At 48.3% G+C, this 22,783-nt stretch overlaps 1 protein-coding gene across 1 annotated transcript in view; it reads right to left on the bottom strand.

Moving 5' to 3' along the window:
• The window catches only part of HIVEP3 (HIVEP zinc finger 3), a gene marked incomplete at its 3' end in the record, with an annotated part of 180,663 nt that extends 160,010 nt beyond the window's left edge, over positions 1–20,653 (bottom strand). The window contains exon 1 of the mRNA XM_079325571.1: positions 20,137–20,653. The remainder of the gene's footprint in view (positions 1–20,136) is intronic.
• Between the last annotated feature and the right edge of the window lie 2,130 nt (positions 20,654–22,783).

Raw genomic sequence — 22,783 nt, 5'->3', positions numbered from 1 at the left:
CTCCAAATCCACCCTGGCTGTGCTCATCTATTTAGTGCTGCATTGGTTAACCTGAATTAAAACTACAACTCTTAAACCGGGGAAAATAAAGGTTTTGCTGCTGAATGGGATGGAAAGTTCACAGAGGGCTCATCATGCTCTGCCCGCAGCTCCCGACTGCACTAAAAGGACAAAGTGACACTTCAGGGACAATTTTCAAGGTGTGCAGGGTGACAGAAATGCCTTTATAAAACCAGGCGAGCCCGAGGAATCTGCCCCTCCCCTTCTCCTTCTCAAGGTGTGCAGCTTTTCACCAGATGCTAAAAATAAACCCGGCGCAGGAAAAAAATAAATCACTCATAAAACGAAATAAAAATAAATCACACTAAGGAAGATGAAAAGAACGCTGACCCAGGGCAGGGTCCTGAGGATATTCCCAGATCCTGAGGAATTCCTGACAAAAACAGGCTGGATCCTGCAATTCCTCTGCTCAGGTAACGTCACTTCGCAGCTCTTGGTGCCAAAACCCGGGATTAGCTCGAGCTTGTAGCGGCAATCCCCTCTCCCAAAAAGAGTCAGGGCAGAAATTCCAGGTATTCGCAGCATTTGTTCTTTAAATGATGCGCTTTGATCTCCGCCCTGATAACGGGGGAGGAACTGGGGCTCGCCCGGAGCTCCCGGCAGCGCAGAAAATCAGGAATTGCGCGTATTTGGCATCCCGAAATCCCTGATATTGAAGGGACAGCGGGATTCTTCAGGCTGGGGGAGGAGAAGGGAGAGGGTCGTGGTCCAGCATTCCCAAAATCTCCAGCTGCCGCGTCTTCTCTCATTTAAAAAAAAAAAAAAAAAAAAAAATTACAAAACATAATTCTTTTTTAAAATGCAACTGGTGAAAAAGTGAAGGAGCTGAGCTCAGCTTTTGACTTAAGCAAGACTTAAAGGCAGCAGATTAAAAAGAGGCAGAGATTTCTTCCGTGGGCAGAGGGTCACAGGACAGGGGAAATGGGTTTAAATTAAAAGAGGAGGGATTCAGATGGGATCTTGGGCAGGAATTGTTCCCTGGCAGGGTGGGCAGGGCTGGGATGGAATTGCCAGAGCAGCTGTGGCTGCCCCTGGATCCCTGGCAGTGCCCAAGGCCAGGCTGGACATTGGGAGCACCTGGGACAGTGGGAGTGTCCCTGGGGGTGGCACTGGGAGGGATTTAAGGTCCTTCAACCTAAATCATTCCAGGATTGATTCCATGATTCCTGCAGCAGTAGGAGGAGGCACAGAGGGGACAAATCCCTGCAGAGACCCCAGGATCAGCTGGGACAGGAACATTGCCAAGGTTTTCTGCAGCAGCCCCATGGATTTGGCCTGTCCAGGATGTCAGAGCTCAGAGCAGAGGCTGGAAGGGATCTCAGTGTTATTCCTGAGGCAAACAAGGGAAATCAGCAGCAAATCCCACATTTAATTATTGACTCTGCATGTTCCCTTCTCCCACTGCCCCAGGGCTGGTTTGCACCTCTCCTGCACTGGGCAAAATTTGGGGCTGAGCAAAGAACTGACCGGAGCTCCCCAGAGCAGCAGCCCCCACACCCACCCATGCAGGAGGGGAATTCCAATGAGGAAATTCCGAATATAAAACAAAGAAATGGCCACACATCATCAGTGAGCAGCTCCAGCTCTGTGCTTAATGACTTATGACAGGCACAGGGCTGAGGAGGCAAAGCCCACACAGCTCTCGGCTGAAATTCAGGAACAAATGTGCTGAGGAAACTCCAGAATTAAGATCCTGATTAGGGACATCCCTATGGAAAAGCGTCTCCCTCTCCAAACAATATCCCAGCAGCTGTGGGGACTCTGTCCCACTCCAGTCCCAGCGCCTCTCAAGTCATCAATAATTGTTTGGATTTAACTCGGTTTGAGGATTTTCACAGCGGATTTGCCAAATCCCAGGTTGAGCTCTGTCATTATCCATTCCCTGCTGAAGGCTGGGAGCCCTAGGCAGGGCTGGCCCTCATTAGGATGAGGTGATGGGCCCTTAATCTCCTCTGGGCGAGGAAATTGCTCCGCTCTCCTCTCTGTAATCGCCGCTCGTCACATTTATCCTCATTTGAATTCATCTCCCTGACCCGAGAATCCGGAATTTTCTCCAACAGCAGCCGAGATTCCCCAGGGCTTCTCCTCCCTTCCCCGGGTGTCCTGGTTGATTGTCTCCTCAGGGAACTCCTCAAACTCCTCGATTCTAACCCACAGCTGGTTTTTGGGGGCTCCTCTCCCAGGTTTTCCTTGTCCCTAATTCCCCAAGAGCCGCTCTCTGCTCTCCTTGCTGGGAATTCCTCCATGTGCCAGCACCAAACACTTGCAGGGATCTCCCAAATTCTGATAAATAGCTCTGGCCCTGAGCAGCGGGGCTGAGCCGGGTTTTAATTACGTTATTTAATGAATTAATAACCTGATGGGTGTCGCCAAGACTTCCCACCTGAGCAGGGCTGGCTATGCAGGAGGGCTTTTAAAAAAAGCAGAGATGATAAAAGGGAAAAATTCAACTTTTGTCCTTACAGCTGGACGACCAAACCCGAATTTTAGGCGACAGTGAAGATTCTGTGAAATCCAGCGGTGGGAGAGGCGGGTGCCAGAGGGATTTCTGCCCCTGGAATACAGGACAACACCCAGGAGGAGGCTCCCGGATTTTTGTAACACCTTGGAGAAACCATTTACGAGTCTGCTGGAAACGACACAACTTCTAAAATTGTATTTGAACTCATTGTAGTCAGGAGTTTGTTCGTCTTTGCCCTGGAGGGAATTGAATTTTTAATCCTTTTCTTTTTAAAAGGTTCTGATGACCAGGTGAGTCCAGATAAATTGAGGATCAACAGATTGGGAGTAGCCAGAGGATGTGCAGGAGATAATGATAATTAGCAGCAATTAACAAAGATAACCCTGACCATCACCACTGATGTGGCCGAGACACCGAGTCTGGGAAGAGATCGATAAGAGACCAAAGAATGAGAACCTGATCAGCACTGAAGGGATCAATAACCAGCAGGAAACCGAACACTGAGAATTGGGTAATTTGGGACCAGTGAACGAGAATTTCTCTGGGTTTTTCATGGAAAAATCCCATACGGGATGGGATGATTTTCCTGCACAACTCAGCAATGTGAGGATTAAATTATTTCTCTTGCACATCCTGGCCAAAATAAAGCAATGCCTCGATTTTCTAACACTAAAAATGCTGTTGGAGAGGTTTTTTTGTTTTCCCACAGCTTTGGGTGACAAAAAAAATCTGGCACCAAACTCCAGCTCGGGATATGCCAAGCAGCTCCTCAGAGCCTCAGTCAGGGAGTTCATAAAAGCAGCGATCAGCTGTGCTGGGAAGAGCCAGGAGCTGCCCAAAAGGGGATCTGCTGGATTCCCTCATCACCCTGGGCAGGCCCTCCAGGCTGAGTCATCCCATCCCATCCCATCCCATCCCAGGGACACTCCCACTGTCCCAGCTGCTCCCAGTGTCCAGCCTGGCCTTGGGCACTGACAGGGATCCAGGGGCAGCCACAGCTGCTCTGGCAATTCCATCCCAGCCCTGCCCACCCTGCCAGGGAACAATTCCTGCCCAAGATCCCAGCCAGCCCTGCCCTCTGGCACTGGGAGCCATTCCCTGGGTCCTGTGCCTCCATCCCTGCAGGTGTGGGGATCACAGAGCTGGAGTTTGATCTTCCCTGCACGTCCCTTCTGCTGTTTCCCTTGGATTCCTGGGTCCCTTCACTCCTCCTGCTGTGTCCCCCAGCCTGGACCTGCTGCAGAGCCCCTGCAGCCCCACCCTTGTGCCAGGGCTGGGATTCCTGTCCTCCCTCCTTGGCCACACCATTCCTCTCATTCCCCCCCAAAAAAAAACATTTGAAGAGATTGCTCTGGCAGATCCATCCTTATCCCAGTCTATCCCCCCATCCCAAATCTGTTTCCCCCATCCCAGCCACTCCAGCAGCTGCTGAGGAGTTCCTGGGACTAAATCCAGCCCCAAATCCAGCCAATACCTCCAACCAACCACTGGGACCCCTCAGCTTTTCCCATTTTCTGCCTTCAAACAGCATCAGCAAACTATGCCCATGATTTAAAGACATCAGAGGTTCATCACTGATTTTTTTTTTTTTTTTGGGTGGTGAAACCTGAGAATGCGCACACGCTGCCTGCACCCACATCCTGCAAACAGGACTGCCCAGCACACAAACATTCCAGGTGTTCCTGGAACACATCCATGGAAGTGTTTAGGCCAAGGTGGAGCACCCTGGTCTATGGAGGGTGTCCCAGATGGGATTTAAGGTCCCTTCCACCCCAAACCGTTTGGGATTTGATGTGACATGATGGGGAAGCCACAGCCAGGCACCCCCACAGCTGAGCTGGGAGAGCTGAGGCAGCTCTGGGACCTTCGTAGGGAATATGAAAATTCCCAATCCAGGAGCTGTTCCTGCCGTGGGGACACTCACTCTGTCACCTCTGCAGTCCCTGGTGAACAGAGGGGAGATCCAGCAGGGGTCAAGGTCAAGGATTCTGCTCCCTGACCCTTTTCCTGCTCGGGTCCATCCTGTCCCTCTGTTCACACCCCTCGAGTGCCCCCTGCCCTAAAAAAACCCACTCACCATGGGATTCTGGAGCTGTGGTATTCCAGAAAACCCTTCCACAGGGATTGTGCATTCCCTAAAGTGATGGAGAGGGAGAGAGGCTCCATGGAGATGGGATCAGCTGGTCGCTGCTCAGAGCCAGAGGAGCCAAGGGCAGCTCTGCCCATCCCAGGAACGGGAGGAAAACAAAACCCCCAAACAGCCCGGCCTGATAAAAACCTCCATTTTTATCCCGGGTATTTATCCCATATTTTTATCCCATGTTTTTATCCCATATCTTTATCTCGCATTTTTATCCTGTACCTTTATCCCATGTTTTTATCCCATATTTTTATACCGGGTTTTATCCCGTATCTTTATCCCGTGTTTTATCCCATATTTTTATCCCGTGTCTTTATCCCGTGTTTTATCCCATATTTTTATCCCGTATCTTCATCTCGTGTTTTATCCGGTATCTTTATCCCATATTTTTATCCCATGCTTTTATGCTCTATTTTATCCCATATTTTTATCCCATGTTTTTATCCCGTGTCTTTATCCCATATCTTCATCCTGTATTTTTATCCTGTACCTTTGTCCCATATTTTTATCCCGTATCTTTATCTCGTGTTTTATCTCGTGTTTTTATCCCATATCTTTATCTCGTGTTTTTATCCCATATCTTTATCCCGTGTCTTTATCCCATATCTTTATCCCGTGTTTTCTCCCCTGTTTTATCCCCTGTTTTATCCCGTGTTTTCTCCCGTTCTGGCCCCGCGGTTGGTCCCCGATGCCCGCGGGGATTTGGGGCGCTCGCATCCCGGGCAGATCGCGGGATGTGCGGACGCTCCGGGCGCTCCCGACCCGCGCAAACCCCGCGGGCTCCCCCAAAGCTCCGCGTGTCCCCAAAACCGCCGCTCGGGCCGCCGGAAAAACAAAAAAACCAATATTTTTCCAAGAGGAAAATGAGGATGGGAAAGGGATTTTCCCGCAGGGTTGGTTTCTACCAAGGGAGGATCAAATCCCATTGGCACAAGATTCCAAAAAAACCCCTCGGGCTCCTGCGCTGCTCCATTTGCATCCCTGAAAAACCGGGAATTGCTGCTTGTTGTGCTCCAGAAAAACTCTGCAGGGAAGAATTTCGGGGAGGCCTCACTCAGGACAATGTGGAGGGCGGAGCAAGAAATTACATTAAAAAAAAAATATATATATATATATATATATATATATATAAAATTAAAAATAAAAATAATATAAATATGAATATAGATGTACATATAAATACGAATACATATACAGATATAAATACAAATGTAGATAATATAAATAAATATATTTATAGACACAAATATGAATATAAATAATATAATTAATATAAATAATATAATTAATGTAAATATAAATCCCCACCTGCTCTGCACACATCTTTCAGCCACAACCCCTTCTTCACCACACCATGGGAATCTCCCTGTTACTAACCAATATCTCTAAAAATACAGAAGTTTTTGGATGTTACAACATGAAAATCAAAATTTTTGTGCTTTCCTTTGTTCCTACTTCTATTTTGTGGGGGACAAAAAAAGTTGTTTGGTTTGTTTTTTTTTTTTTTTGTATAAATAAATATATATATATAAATATAATTCTGCTCTGGGAAGTCGTCACCTCATGAGAAAAATGATAAAAAATGGGAAATGATGCAGAAAAACACCTGGAGACATTAAATAACCTAAAGAAAAAGCTTTTTTTTCTTTTTTACTATTTAATTTTTAAGTGCTATTCACTAGCAAACCCTGTCCCAAAGGAAAAATCGGTGAGGTACCAGGAATCCTGCAGAATTTTCAGGAATAAGCAGCAACGTTTGGTGTTCCAGGACATGGGAGAATATCCCAGCAGGGATGGAAAAGCAATGGGAGGTTACCAGAAAGACACCCAGAAAATAAAAGTTTTAAAAGGAACATTTGTAATAAAAATCCACATTAAAAGTGTATTTATGGGTATGGACAAAACCCTTTTACTCTGAATTTGAAGTTTTCAGGGAATTGAGTTTTTTTTTTTACTTTTACTGTTCTCTAGGAAATGTTCTGACCAAACCCAGGGGATTTTATTGTTGTTTCTTTTTTCATTCTGCTCCATCCTCCCTCACAATCCTATTTTTTGGCTACCTTGTGTTTTCCTGTTTGGTTTTGGTTTGATTTTTTTTTTTTTCCTTTTTTACCCATTCTGGCTCCTTGTTGCTTTGGATGGATTTTAGGGATCTCCAAACCTCCATGGGCTGGGATCTGGGGGGAATATATCCCAGAATATTCCTGGCTGCAAAGGAACTGACTGGGATCTGTGGGGATCCAGCAAACCACCAGCAAAAACCCCAAAAAATAACAAAATTTAGCAAGAAATCCTTTACCCAAGGAACCTGTGGTTCCACAGAGGAAATAAAAACTCCAGTGCAGCCCAAAATATCAAGTTTAGCCCCAAAAATCTCAAGGTCAGACCCAAAATCTCCATTGCAGCCCCAAAATCTCAAGTTTAGTCCTAAAATCTCAAGTTGATCCCCAAAAACTCCAGTCCAGCCCCAAAAACTCCAGTCCAGCCCTTGGGATATCCCAGAAAAGGAAAGGAACTTTGTTAATGAGTTAATTAGGAACTTTGTTAATGAGTTAATTAATGAAAGAGATGCACCCTGCTCAAGGAGCCTGCATTGGAATTTCCAGCACAAAAAAATTAAAATCTTAAAATCTCAAATTTTTCCACCAGATATTTCCACAATACAACTCAGGTTTCCTGCTCTGAGTGTAAATGATAATTGATAGGGAAAATAAGAGAGAAAGGAAAAAAAAAAACTAAATTGAAAAAACTTCTCTGCTCTGCCTCAGCTGGGCTTTACATTCCCAGGAAACTTCATCCTGAATTTGGAGCCAGGCTGGCACTGAATTTCCAGCAGTCAGATATTTCTATTTTTTTTTTTTAATATAGAAAATATACAAATATAAGGGTGATTTATATTGGTTTTATTCATTGACTTCTGAAATAAAAGTAGGTATTTTGTAAAATCTCAGATTTTTCCACAGGTACTGCTCAGGTTTCTTGATTTAAAATTGATAAAATCTCTGAGAGAATTCATAACTTGGTAGGAAGGAAAGAAATTCCCTCCAAAGGAGCATTCACCTCTGATTTCATGATAAATTAATTTATCAGGGGATTAAAACTCAGGAGCCCAGAACTCATTAACAGCTGCACTGGGAATAACCCAGGCCTGGGAATCTGAAAATGAAACTGCAAATTTCCCCTCAGTTTTCTGACTTTCCTTGCAAGTTTAAATTCCTAAAATTCCATTTCCTTGGAATGCCAGAGATCTGGGTCTGCTCAGGGATACCCAGGAGGGACTGGGAGGGGATGCAGCCAATGGATGGAGAGCAGCCTGGGGCAGTGGGATGGGATGAGCTTTAAAGTCTCTTCAATCCCAAATCTTTTTATATTTCCATGATTTTCACCTCCTGTTCACCTGGGTCTGTCCAGCACAGGACCAGAGCAGAGACCTTCAGCTCAATTCTGGATTTGAAGCATCACCTCAAACCCTTCCTGCCCCAGCAGCAATTCCCTTTGCCAGGGTGCTCCCAACAAACAGAAATCCCACAGCACCAAAACCAGGAGTGGGACTGGAGGAAAATCCCAGCCCAGGCTGGTTCTGTGCCCCAGGGGCTGCAGTTTGGGTGAGGGGGAGCAGGAATTCCTAGAGGATAAATAAATAAATAAATCCCACCTCAGAGTCCAAATCCCATCCCAGGGTCCAAATGCCACCCCAGAGTCCAAATCCCCCATCCCAGAGTCCAGCAGGAATTCCTATGGGATAAATCCCATCCCAGATTCCAAATCCTATACCAGATTCCAGCAGGAATTCCTATGGGATAAATCCCATCCCAGATTCCAAATCATACCCCAGAGGCCAAATCCCATCCCAGATTCCAAATCCCACCCCAGATTCCAGCAGGAATCCCTATGAAATAAATCCCATTCCAGATTCCAAATCCCACCCCAGATTCCAAATCCCACCCCAGATTCCAAATCCCACCCCAGATTCCAGCAGCAGGGAAGTGCCTGAGCTCCTTTTCCCAGCTGAGGAATTCCAAGTGGAAATTTTTCCTGATTTTTTTTTTTTTTTCCTTTCAGCTTTTGGGGATTTTATGCCCTGGAGAAAATATTCCAGGGACTGTTGCTCCATCAGCTCCCAGAAAGTGTCTCTGTGGGAACAACTCAGCTCTCCAGGTGAGTGAAACTCCTGATTTAATTCATGAATGAACCAAACTCTTCAAATCTCTGAGTCTGAATTAATCCTGGATTTCCATCTCCAAAAGAATAGAAGGATCAGATCCCACATGGACACTGGACTCAGACTCTGGATTCCTTCCCTCATTTATTCCCATTTTTAATGAGGTTTAATTAAAGCTCCATGTTGAAGGTGGGATTTTCAAAGCTCTAAGGGTGATTTAGGAGAATCCAGGCACTGAAAATCTTCACCTGGTGGAACAAAACCCAACTTTTCCTACAAATCAGCTGTGGATTTATCCCAAATAACCCAAAGTGCTCAGGAATTACAGATGATCCTGAGCTGAGCAGGGTTAAGGTCACAAATTCAGATTTTCCTGCCATGTTTACAGTCAAACAAATATCCAAAGTGTAAAAAAAATCCCCAACATTCCCTGATTTTCTGTCTCCCAGCCAGGAATGGTTGGGCAGAGTCACCCAGTGGGTGACACCAAAATCACCCAAATCAAATCATCAACCAAATCTGGCCAAATTCTCCCTTAAAGCTGCAGATCTGTTTAAGGTATTTAAGATAATCTAAGTCTTTATATTGGCACAAGCTGTTTAAAATGATCTCAGGCTTTAGCTGGGTTTAAGCTGCTTATGCAGCTTTAAGGGTTTTAAAAGGGTTTAGCCTTGGAAAAACCCATTTCCCAAAAAGCTGAGTGGGGTTGTTGGGTGGGAGTTTGGCTCTGCCATTTCGTGGGGTTTAGAATAAGGAAAAACATCCAGGAGTCAAATGTTTGACTGCAAGTCAGAGTTAGTCAGGATCAAAGTAGAAATACTGAGTTTAGAGAGTGTTTGGGATGGCCTAAGTGGGAGAGGAGTAGCAGGATAAAGGTAAAACACCAAGAAAAGAATCCCATTAAAAAAACCAAAAAACCCCAAAAACAAAAACAGACGAAAAAACCCCAAAAAAACAAAAAACAAAAAACAAACCCCACAAAAAAAAAAAAAAAAAAAAAAAAAAAAAAAAAGACTCAAAAACTTAATCCAACAATTCCACCTTGTTAAGAAAAAGAATGCAAAACTGCAGTACATAAACCCAAGAAATTCCAAATAAATCCCACCCCAGAGCCCAGCAGGAATTCCCCTGGGGTACAAATCCCAAAAGAAATTCTGTTTTCTTCTCTTCCTTCCCAGATTTTTTTTTAATCCCCAAACACAGCATCACTTCTTGTCCATTTTTTAAGGATTCCAGCCCAAAGTGGGGATCTGAAATCCAAGGAAAAGCTCAAACCAGCCCCACAAACAACACAAGCACTGCTTGGAACAAAACTTCCCTGTTCCAGGGGTTCCTGGAGCAGAAAAGGACCAGGAAGTATCTTCCAGGATGGAATTCTCCCTGCTCAGGTGGATTTTTTTTTGCCAGGACTATTCACAACCCCCCTGCTGAGCTGCAGAATTCAGAGATCCAAGAGAATTTTGATTTAATTTTGAGCCCTTCCTGGTGGTTCCAAGCACCCCCAAAACCCCAGGAAATATTGTCCCAGAATTTCGGTGTGCTGTGGGACACAGAGAGGGGGATGTGACCCTGGAAGGGAAGTTTGGAGTTCTGGAGGTGCCACACCTGGATGTGGCTCTGGGCTGGTGACAAGGTGACACTGATGGTCCTGGGGGGATTTTCCAACCTCAGGGATCCCAAAATTCCCTCCCAGGGAGCTGCAGGTGCAAAACCTGCTCCAGAGCTCGGGCTCAGCCCAAAGCTCTGATCCCACCCCGCCTGTGGGACAGGACAAAGCTGGGCTGGAGTCCCAAAGCAGGGGCGGAGTCACCTGAATTCCATCCCAAACCACCGGGAAATCAGGGAAATGTTCCTGGCTGGGACAACGCCACATTTCATTCCTTTTAGCTCCTCAGAATACTGAAATTTCCGACCTTCCTGGGGAGGGGATGGTCCCATCCCTCCCTCCTTGAACCTCCCTCCCTCCCTGAATTTCCATCCTTCCCTCCCTGAATTGTCATCCTAAAACCCTGGAAAATCAGGGAAACGCTCCTGGCTGCTGGTTCACCTTTTACCAGCACATTTAATTCTCTTCAGCCCTTAGAGCACCACAATTTCCAGCTTCCCTGGGAAAGGACGGTCCCATCCCTGAATTTCCATCCCTCCCTCCCCGAATTTCCATCCCAAAACCCTGGAAAAATCAGGGAAACGCTCCTGGCTGCTGGTTCACCTTTTCTCAATATATTTAATTCCCTTTAGCCCTTAGAGCACCACAATTTCCAGCTTCCCTGGGGAAAGGGACGGTCCCAGTCCCTCCCTCCCTAAATTTCCCTTCCCAAAGCAGTGGAAAATCAGGAAAAAACTCCTGGCTGATAGTTCACCTTTTCTCAATATATTTAATTCCCTTTAGCCCTTAGAGCACCACAATTCCGTTTTCCTGGGGAAGGGGACGGTCCCATCCCTCCCTCCCTCCCAGCCTGAAGCAAACGGATGCGAATTGGGACAAAGAACCTTTTTTCCCCATTTTTTTGGGCACTGAGCGCAGGCAGAGCCCCGCTCCGCTCTCATTTGCACAAAGATAAAGGCAGCGCATCTGGCCGTGTGGCAGAAGTCTTTAATTACACGCCGGAGCTTATCTTAAATATCTATTTATTGCCACGAGATTGCAGCTTCGCCCGATCAACAGCCCGCAGACAAAGGGAGGTTGTGATTGCACATTCAACCTCCAGCTCTAATTCCCACTCTGGAATGCTCCACTTTGCAACTTTCTGGGATATTCGCATCCTCTCCCCCCTCCTCCACCTTTGCTCCCGAATCCTGAGGTCATTTTAGGGTTTTTCAGCGGGGAAAGTTGGTCCATAATGAAGATTTTTATGATTTTTTAATGGTTTTGAGTCAGGGTTGGGCTCCTGCAGACAGCTCAAAACTCTGAGCAGTTTTCCAGTGGCAAAATCAAAATGGATTAAGGGAAAAAAATTGATAAACATGGATTGAAATAATAACTGAAGCAACAGGAACCTGTTATGGGCAGGGAGAAAATCACCTTCGGAATTCTCAGTTTGTTCAGAACAGGGATGGGTTCGACTTAAATTGCACTCAGATCCCAAAATACAGCTCGTGGTAAGGGTGGATGTGGGGCAGCTCTTATTCCCACTCTGGAATGCTCCAATTTGCAACTTTCTGGGATATTCACATCCTCTCCCCCTCCTCCAGCTTTGCTCCCGACTCCCGAGGTGATTTTAGGGTTTTTCAGCCAGGAAAGTTGGTCCATAATGAGGATTTTTAGCCTGAATTGCAGCTTTGACCCGGGACCATGCACTGAGCAGCTCCTCCAGCAGCAAAATCCAAATGGGTTGGGAAAAAAATTATAAAAAACTGATAAAAAATTAGATAAACACGGACAGAAATAACAACAAAACCTGCTACGGGCAGGGAGCTGGGAAAATCACCCTTGGAATTTTCAATTTTGCACAGAACAGGCAGCTCAGGGATGGGTTCAGGCTTTAAAATGGACTCAGATCCCAAAATACAGCTCGGGATAAGGATGGATAAAGGATGATTGCAGCTTCCTTGCATTCCTCCTGATCAAAACATTATCCTTATATTATATATCCTTATATATATATATATATATTATATATTACATATTATATATTATTAAAACCTTCCCAAGGGAAGAAATTCCACACAAGTGGCATTTGCATCCCTGGGGTCACACAAACTCCACAAAAATGGCATTTTTCACCTCTAGGGTCACACAGACCCCACACAAGTGGCATTTCCTGCTCTAGAACCCCACAAACTCCACAGAACTGGCATTTGCAGCCCTGGTGCCATGAAAACCCCACACAAACCCCACAGAAATGGCAGTTCCTGTTCTAGTCCCACACAAACTCCACAGAACTGCCATTTGTGGCCCTGGTGTCATATAAACCCCACACAAGTGACATTTGCAGCCCTGGGGTCACATGAACCCCACAAAAATGGCATTTCTTGTTCTAGTCCCACAGAAACCCCACACAAACCCCACAAAAGTGACATTTCCTACCCTGGTCCTACACAAACCCCACAAAAATGGCATTTTCAGCTCTAGGGTGTCACAAACCCACACAAACCCCATAGAAATGGCATTTCCTACCCTGGTGCCATACAAATCCCACATAAACCCCACAGAAAAGGCATCACCTGCTCTAGACCCCTACAAACCCCACAGAAGTCGGGTTTGCAGTCCTGGGGTCACACAAACCCCACAAAAATGGCATTTCTTGTTCTAGTCCCACAGAAACCCCACAGAAACTCCACACAAACCCCACACAAGTGGCATTTTCAGCACTGGAGTCACACAAACCCCACACAGACCCCACAAAAGGGACATTTTCAGCTCTAGGGTCACACAAACCCCACAGAAACCCCACACAGACCCCATAGAAATGGCATTTCCTATTCTAGTCCCACACAAGTGGCATTTGTGGCCCTGGGGTCACATGAACCCCACAAAAATGGCATTTCTTGTTTTAGTCCCACAGAAACCCCATAGAAGTGACATTTCCTGCTCTAGAACCCCACAAACTCCACAGAATTGGCATTTGCAGCCCTGGTGTCACACAAACCCCATAGAAATCCCACACAAACCCCACAGAAATGGTATTTTCTGTTCTAGTCCCACATAAACCCCACAAAATTGTCATTTTCAGCCTTGGTGCCATACAAACCCCACACAGACCCCACAAAAGTGACATTTTCAGCTCTAGAGTCACACAAACCCCACAGAAATGGCATTTTCAGTTCTAGTCCACACAAACCCCACAGGAACCCCACAATAACCCCACAGAAGTGGAATTTCCTACCCTGGCCCCACAGAAACCCCACACAGACCCCACAGAAATGCCACACAAGTGACATTTGTGGCCCTGGCCCCACACAAACCCCACAAAAACCCCACAAAAGTGACATTTGCAGCCCTGGGGTCACAAAAACCCCACAGAAATGGCATTTCTTGTTCTAGTCCCACACAAACCCCACAGAAGTGGGATTTCCTACCCTGGCCCCACACAAACCCCACAAAAGTGACATTTGCAGCCCTGGGGTCACATGAACCCCACAAAATTGGCATTTTCAGCTCTAGGGTCACACAAACCACACAGAAACCCCAGACAGACTCCACAGAAATGGCATTTTTAGCTCTAGGGTCACACAAACCCCACAAAAACCCCACAGAAATGGCATTTCCAGTTTTAGTCCCACAGGAACCCCACAGAAGTGGAATTTCCTACCCTGGCCCCACAGAAACCCCACCAGACCCCACAGCAAGGCCCCTGCTGAGCTCCAGGGCAGGAACCTTTTAGGACATTTCTGCCTGAAATGCAGAACAGACCCAAACCCCTTTGCTTTGGGGTTTCCAAAATCTTTCCTCACCTCTCATCCCCTGGGAATTGTGTCCCTGGATTCCCCTTGGGGATGGGGGAACAAAAATCATTCTTGTTCTGCAGTTTAGGAACAAAACTTCCCATAGGATTTTTTTTTTTTATTTCCAGGTTCTCCTGACTCCCCAAAGCCAAATTAAATCCCACAGATGGATCCAGAACAATTAGCAGTGAAATAAAGTCATTTTTGCCCCAGCTGAGAAGCACTTTTTGCTCTCACCATCAACCAAAACAGGTTCCACAACCCCAAAAATCCCAATTTATTTGGCTACAAATAAATTATATATTTATAAATACTGGATTTATTTGTTTGAATTTGCTTTCCAGACCCCCTCATGCCCCTCAGAGCCCATTTGCTCTGACTCTAAATATTTCCTTTCCCTCCCCTAGACTTGCCAGGTACCAAATTTTTGGGTTTTTTCCCTGCACTGAATTCCTCTCCAATTAATTAATCTAAGTCATAATAAATCAAATATCATTATGTGGTTTTGGGGACATTTCTGCTTTTTTTTTTTTTTTTTTTTTTTTTGCCCCAAATTCCCTGCATCAAGGAGGTTTTTTGGGTTTTTTTCAGGAAAAATGTGACCAAACTGCTTTGGAACAGCCCTTCAAAACAAAACAAGTTGTTTGTCTCGGCAATTTGCACTCTCCCATGAAATTCCTTCTGATGCCAGAACTACAGGAAATAAAAAAAAAAAAAAATTCAAAATATGAGTCCAAGCTCCCAAAATTGAGGTGAAATGAACATCCCTGCAAATGCTGGGGTTCTGAAAAGCAACACAGAGGCAGGTAAAGGACAAGAGAGATGAGGATAAATTGATTTTGATGGATTCAAGCACAAAGGGGAATTGCTGGAGAGGACTGGAAATCCCTTTGGAACCTGGGGGAAAGGATGGGGGTTACAGGGGTGGGGATGGTGCAGCTGAGCCTTTCCCAAAAACTGCTCTTCTGCATAAAATTCCATCTAAAACCCAATTTTGGTTATTCCCAACATCCTGGACTTTTTATTTTCCAACTCATCCACCAGGAAGAAATCCATCCAGGAGCACCCACTGGGATTATAAAATCTGCTTTAGCTCTCAAGGCTGCTAAAAGAGCAGGAGAAAAGTTTTGTTTGGATCCAAGGTGCTGCTCCAGGCCCCTGAGCTCATCCCTGACATCACCAGGAGCTTTTCTCATCCCTCCTTCACCCAGTGCTCAATCCTGATCCCAGAGCATCCCTGCTCACATCAGGGTTTGCTCACTGCAAATCCCATCCCTGAGTCAGCAGCAGCCCTGGACTCTTCCCCCAGGGAGGGAGGCAGGAGATGATTCAGCCATCCATCATTTTATTTTATTGGATAAAATTTTATTGTCCCAGCTCCTTCAAGGTCCCACAGGAGCTGCCAGGGTGGCACAGGGAGAGACAGATGGTGCAGCACTGAAATGTGGGAAATCAGCTGGAAGGGCTGGAATCCCACGGGATCCTCCTGTGGCAGGAGATGATCCAGCTATCCATGAGCAAAAAAAAAATTAAAAAAAAAAAATCCCCTGGATTTTATTGTCCCAGCTCCTTCCCAGCCTTTGGAATGGCAGAGGAGAAGCTGGTGAGAAACAGATCCTGCAGCACTGAAATCTGGGCTGCTCCAGGGTGGGAAACCCACAGGAAGGGCTGGAATCCCACGGGAATCTCCTGTGGGATCCTTGGTGGGACACAGCACCAGCTCCTGGGGACCACCCCAGCAGCAATTCCTGGGGCTCCAGCAGCATCCCCAGTGTCCCAGCCTGGATAAATGATCCCATTATTCAATTCCAGGTGTGACATTCCCCCTGAAACAGCCCCAATCCCCCTGAGCACCCACAGCCCTTCTCAAACCTCATTTGGCTCCTCGGCAAAATGTGCATTTTCCAGAGCCTGCCCAGCAAATAATGATGTAAAATAGAAAAACAACCCCAAAACCCCACTGAGTGCTGCTGTCTGCAGTTGGGGCTTAGAGTCAGAACTTATTATTTGTATTTTCAATCTGCCAAACTCCCACTGAGAGCTCAGCCAGGAGGTTCCCCCTCCTCCCTCCTGCCCGTTTCCCACACAGGAGGAAAAGTAAAGATGCAGAAAGGTTAAAAAGGAGCAAAAAAGGAACAAAAAAAAGAACAAAAAAGCCACACTGGTCCCCCCCCCTACAGCACTGAGAGCAAATCCCTGACTTAGGGAGCTGCAATGTTTCCATTCTTGGCATGAAAAAGTTTCAGAGCTTTTTAAAGAACTAAAGGGAGAGATGTGGCCTGTGGATCTTGACAGCCCTGCCACAGGAAGGGCAGGAATGTGGTGAAAATGGGTAAATATGGGTCAGGAATATGGGTAAATATAGGTCAGGAATATAAGTAAAAAAATGGGTAAATATGGATCAGGAATAGGGGAAAAATGGGTCAGGAATAGGGGTGAAAATGCAGAAATATGGGGAAATAAATATGGGGAAATATGGAGAAAGATAGGCCCAAAATATGGCTAAATATGAGGAAGCATGGGTCAGGAATATGGGTGCAAAATATGGGTCAAGAATAAAATATGGGTCCAAAATATGGGTAAATATGGGTAGCAAGCACCAGCCCTCTGAGATATTTTGGAAGAATATCCCCACACACCTTTAGTAGGGAAATAAACCAGGGAGCTGGGCTCACCATTCCTGTGCTATCCCACATTATTCCCATGTTATTCCATTTCTCCATCTGCACAAACTGAGCCAGCAGCAGAGATTGAGCCAGACATGAAGAAAAGGGAGATTTTTAACCCCAGACTATTCCAGAGTTGTTTGTGCTCCCAGCAGCACCAGGCAGAGATTCCCCCACTGCTGTCCCTGTTAAAAATGAGGGGTTTTGGTCAATGGGCAGTTTTTGTTCTCCTGGCACCCATCCCTCCCTCACCAGGCTCCATGTCCTGAACAGAGAGCAAAATTCTGGGAATTTTATCCAGGTGGAAATCCAGAATTAAATTGCACCTGAGGAGGCGGAGGAGGCCTTTCAGCACTCTGACCCCAGCTCCTCCAGGGCTCCATAAAACTCTCTGGCCCATCAGCAGCTCTCTGAATTCCCAGCACCCTCCCCATTCCCATGGAACTGCCCCAGCCATTCCCAGGAACAGCCAAGCTGCTGAGGAGCTGTTTGGAGGCCCCAGGCTCGTGTGTTGTGTGTGTTTACAGGAGTTTTATGACTGTTTCAAGGAAAATAATGACCAGAATGCTTTCCTGTGCCAGATGAGCTGGGCTGCAGTGCCTGGGACAGAAACAGTTTTATTTCTCTTTCTCAAGGGGGGTGAAATTATAAAAATCATGGGGATGCAGGGCCAGCAATTCCCACTGGTCCCCAAGGTTCTGCAGAGGCCTCAGAGCAGATCCTGGCAGGGCTCAGGTGCCACCACCTGTGCTGAGAAAAGCCCTGGGACAAACATCACTGCCCTGCCCAAGTGGCAGGCTCAGGGTTTGGGTTGTGCACGAAGATGCTTCCAGCCCCAGAGGCAGCAGAGAAGCCAAAACTTGATCTAGGAGGTGCTTTAATAGGAAAAACACCACCTTCCATAGGGAAAACATCACCTTCTGTAGGAGAAGCACTGACTTCCATAGGGATAATACCAACTTCCATGGGGAAAACATCACCTTTTATAGGGGAAACATCAAATTCCATAGGGAATATGCCAACTTCCATAGGGGAAACATCTCCAAGGGAGAAACACCACCTTTCATAGGAGAAACACCATTTTCTATAGGGGAAACACCAACTTCCATAGGGAAAATACTACTTTCCATAGGGAAAACACCATTTTTCATAGGAAAACATCTCCACAGGAGAAACACCACCTTCCATAGGGAAAATGCCAACTTCCATAGGGAAAGCACTGAGTTTCCATAGGGAAAACATCTGCATAGGAAAACAGCCCCTTCCATAGAACCACCAACTTGCATAGGGGAAAGATCCCCCTCCATTGAGGAAACACCAACTTCCATAAGAGAAACATCCCCTTCCATAAGGAAAACACCCCCTTCCATAAGAAGGGCACCTTCCCATCCTCTCCCCCCTCAGTCACCACTCTCCTGGGTTTTTTGGCAGGTTTCTCACCCCAAACATTTCCCTGAGCAGAGCGAGTGCTGGAGTGGGGAGCAGCAGCACATGGCACAGCCAGGACAGATCTGAGCGCTCCAGCTGAGCCACAGGGGGAGGGAATAAATCCAGACCCCCCCGTGTTCTGCTACAGCTCAGAGGAATTGCAATCTCCAAAAGAAAATTTTTTTAAAAGTAGCACTGAGCAAACTCAGTTACTGGCACGGCGAGCAATGAATCCTGCAGGAGCAGCAGCTGCCTCGGCACTTGGAACACGAGGGTTTGGGAAAAATCCACGTTCTCACATCCCAAAGCTCGAGCGGGGCTTTCCAGCAGCACCCGGATCTGTCTTTTAGAGCAGCAGGGCAGGGGACACGAGGTGCTGCCAGCCCTCACCCAGCACAAACCAGGAGCAGAGGAATATTCCCATCCTGCCGCCTCCAGAACACATTTTAATCCTATTTTCCTGCACACACACCCCATATCAAATTCTTAATTAAAAATCATCTGCTTTTGGAATGAGGGAGGGATGGACAGACCACGCTGAGTTTTGGGTACTTTTCCTCTGTCAGGTCAGACATTCCCCAGTTCTGTCTGGAGGAAGCCTCGAGGGGCTGTTTATATAAAACAAATATTTTGTTTCACGTGCTGCCCACCCTCAGCTCGCACAACTCATCGGGGAAAACTTTTCTTGCAGATCCTTTCCTGAACGCTCAGGCAAAACCCCTCCAAATATCCTGCGTGCACAGCCAGCACAGAAATATGTAACACTTGAACACGCCGAAATATAAACACAAACTTCCAGACAAAGGGCTAATCCCTGCCCCCGGAGGCTCCCGCAGCCAGAGGAGCTGGATCATCCCAAGGAGGGCTGGATTTGGCCCTTGGAGAGGCCACTGCAGTCCCTGCTGCAAGCCCGGGCTTGGGAACACGGCACAAAACCCGGCCAGAGCCGCGGGCAGGTACCGCAAAGGGCTGCGGATGCCTCCACCTGCCTCCAACAGCGGGAAAAACTCGGGCTTCCCAAAGGACAAACCTCGCAGGCTGCTCCCCGAACGCCACAGCCAAATAAAACCAACCAGGAGGAGAAAAATAACCCCAGCGCTCTGTGCAGGGATCCAGCCACCAGCAGCGACCTCGCTGCTGAAAGCAGCCTTGCGATCCTATTTTATTTTTTTTTAATTGGAGTGTTTCTCCGGGCGCTGTAGCATCAGGGAGCAGCCGCAGGCAGCGGGGAGGGAAGCGATGGAAGCGGCGCAGGCCCCGGGCTCCGGGTGGCCCCGAGCAACACGTCCCCGAGCCCGTGTCCCCCCGTGTCCCCCCGCATGCCCCTGGCCGGCTGGCACGTCCCTGTCACACCCGCGATCGCCTCCCACCGCCCCCAGCGCTGCCTCCCACCAGCCAGCGCCAATTCATCGCCTCCTCCTCCTCCTCCTCCTCCTCCCCGCACGGTGGGAGAAAATGAAGTTGCTGTCAAGCGACGATAAATTCATGCGACAGCCAGGGCTAATTAAGCGGCAAAGTAGCTGCGAGCGTGGCGGGGCCGCGGCTCCGGGCTGGGCTCGGTGACAGCGCCGCGCTCGCCGCGGGCTCGGGGCGCTCGCCCGGCGCGGTGGCCGCGGCCACCCCCGCTGGGGACGCGGGGACACGGGCTGGGGACGCCAAGCTGGCACCTTTGGGGAGGAAAAAATGGAATCTGGCCGGCCGGCTGGGCACCCGCAGCGAGCCAGGGAGGGAGGGAGGGAAGGAAGGAAGGGCGAGAAAAAAATCCCAAAGATCCACGCAGAGAACAACAGCAAAAAATAAAAATAAAAATAGCGACAAAAGCCCCCGTGCCTACCTTTGCCGGGGGCCAGCGGGCAGATCCCGGAGCGGTTCGGGTCGGTGGCTGTTCCCTTCTTTATGAAATGTTCGGCTCAGCCGGTGCTATTTGCATTCTTTCATTAGCACCTGTTTCAAGTAAGGAAGGAGAAAGCTCATTGCGAGATCAGCTTCCTCTCCGAATAAATTATTAAAAAATTAAAAAAAAAATAGAGAGAGATGCACGCTGCCAAATAATAATAACGCTAATAAAAATAAAAAAAAATACCACATGGATATTAAAGCCCAAAGTAGGCAGTTTAATAATGGGAGGTCTTGCAGGTTGTGAGCATGCTCCAGCCGGAACAAATCCTTCCTCTGTTATTCCTCTGAATAAAAATAAACCACGATCAAGAAACCCAAACGGAAGCTTCCTCCTAGAATCCCTGCTGCTGAAAAATATGTAATAAATTCAGCCCGAAGACGCAGACTCTAATCAGCAGCTGTTTTCTGGATCCAAAGCCAGCCAAAGCCTCTCTTGTCTTTTCCCACTATGAGTCGAGGCCTTTTTGAAAAGGGTTTTAACCTTTTAAAGACACAGCGCACCAATTATCACTTCTGGAGGACTGTCACTCACGGCGCAGGGAAATTAATAAAGCGGCAGCGGTGGCACAGTCGGAGCACGGGGAGGGGTGGTTTGCCCTCCCAGGGTTGCCTCGGGAATATTATTGTATGATTATTATTTTTAATCGGACCCCCTCCCCTTCGGCGAAATAATAATAATAATAAAGTGCGAACTCGCCAGCCGGCTCTGGGATAAATGCAAAGTCATTATAAAACGGAGCAGCTGCTGGATGCCATTCCCGGAGTTCTGCCGTGGCTCCTTAGTGGGGTTAAATTTGTTGCGAGTGAATTTTTCGGGATTAACAGTTTCCAGCCCGTTCGGAGCTGGGAGAGGGTTAACGCCAGGCACAGAGCAGCTCTGTCAAGTGCTTCCCATCAAACTGAGGACCGGGCTGCGAAGTTTGAACCGAGCAGCTCTGGCACAGCAGCACCGCGTCCTTCCAGGGCTGGCATTCCGGGTTTTGACCAAACCCGAGCAAACCCCCCCCGGAGGAGCTCAGCCCTCCGCTAAGCAGCGCCGGTGGCCCCGCGTGTGGCACAGCTCGCCGGGGACAGCGCCGAGCCACCAGCTCTGGGAGGGGACAGCACAGATCCCCCCAAAGCTGCGCGTCCCCAGGCCCCAGGGCAGCGTCCCCCGGCCGTGGTGCCACCGTGCCCGGCCCACCTGGGTGGCGGTGGCATCCTCCCGCTCAGTGCTCGGGGCCATCCCGGGGTGCTGCGGCTCCTCCGGCCGCGCTCGCCTCCGGCCAGGCTGTGCGCAGCCCCCGGCATGCGAGCCGGCGGCTCCCCCTCCTCCTCCGCCTGCTGAAAATCATCATATTTCATGTGTGGCTGCTCCAGCCCCGCCAATTGGCTGGGCACTCGCAGGCGGAAATGTCAGCAGCAGCCCAGCATCGCTGCCCGCCCGCGACCGCCCCGGGACCCCGGGAGCACCGAGACCACCGCGACCCCCGAGACCACCGAGCCCCCCGGACCACCGGGACCTCCGCGACCCCCGGGACCACCGCGACCCCCGGGACCACCAGGACCACCAGGACCACCGCCACGACCCCCGGGACCACCGAGACCACCTGGACCTCCGTGCCCCCGGGACCCCCGGGACCACCGCCACGACCCCCGGGACCACCGGCTCCCCGCGGCTGCAGCCCCGCCGGGGGCACGGGGCGCGGGGCCGGCCCTGCGAGTGCGGGGAGAAGGGATTTGGGTGCTCGCTGAGGGTTCTGTGCCCCTCGGGCTCGGCTCCGGAGGGATGGAGCTGCCAGCAGCTGGACCTTGAGCCGGGTGCGGTGGCTGCCAGCGAGCAGCGCTTTTCTCGGCCGGAGGGATCCCGCACATCCCGCAGCCTGCCCGGCACAGCGCGGGCACCGGGGCTGCTCCGAGCGGTGAGCCCCGAGAAATGGAGCGTTCCCGGCGTTTCCACACATTTTCAAGGCATTTGTTTGCACCTTGCCCCTTTTACTTCCAGAGCTTTCTAACAAGATCAGTATCAGTATTTTCTTTATGTTTTCTATAGCTGGAATTTGGAAATAGGGGCTTGGCTGAAGCTCCTCCAAGGCAAGGTTGGACGGGGCTTGGAGCAGCCCGGGGCATTGGAAGGTGTCCCTGCCCAAGGGGTAGAACAGGACGGGGCTTTAAGGTCCCTCCCGACCCAAACCAATCTGGGATTCTGTGATTCCATCCCCAGCTCAAGTGGGAAGACAGCCCAAGACTTCTCCTCATCTCATCATTTTCCTTCTCCAAGCAGCTGAGGAACAAAAAAGAAATCCAAAAATCCTTTGGAAGCGAAGCAATGGAATGTCAGAATGGAATCATCCTGAGGAAAACCAGCATTTACCTCCCCTGCAGACACCTGCAAATGGAAGGTGAACACTGAAGGGACAATGGAAAATGTTCTCCTAAGGAACACGGAGACACCTCTGCCTGCTGGGCTCTCCAGGAGTGTAAGGAACAGGGGAAGCACGACAGCCAAAAGACAACTTTTATTTCCTGGCTGCTTACACAAGGATTAAAAAAAAAAAAAAAAAAGAAAAAAAAAAAAAAAAAAAAAGGCATTGTCACAGAAA

The sequence above is a fragment of the Erithacus rubecula genome (assembly GCF_903797595.1).
Source record: "Erithacus rubecula genome assembly, chromosome: 23".
Classification (NCBI taxonomy): Eukaryota; Metazoa; Chordata; class Aves; order Passeriformes; family Muscicapidae; genus Erithacus; species Erithacus rubecula.
The sequence above is the reverse complement of the archived record's forward strand: the minus strand, read 5'-3'. Positions and strand labels throughout refer to the sequence as shown.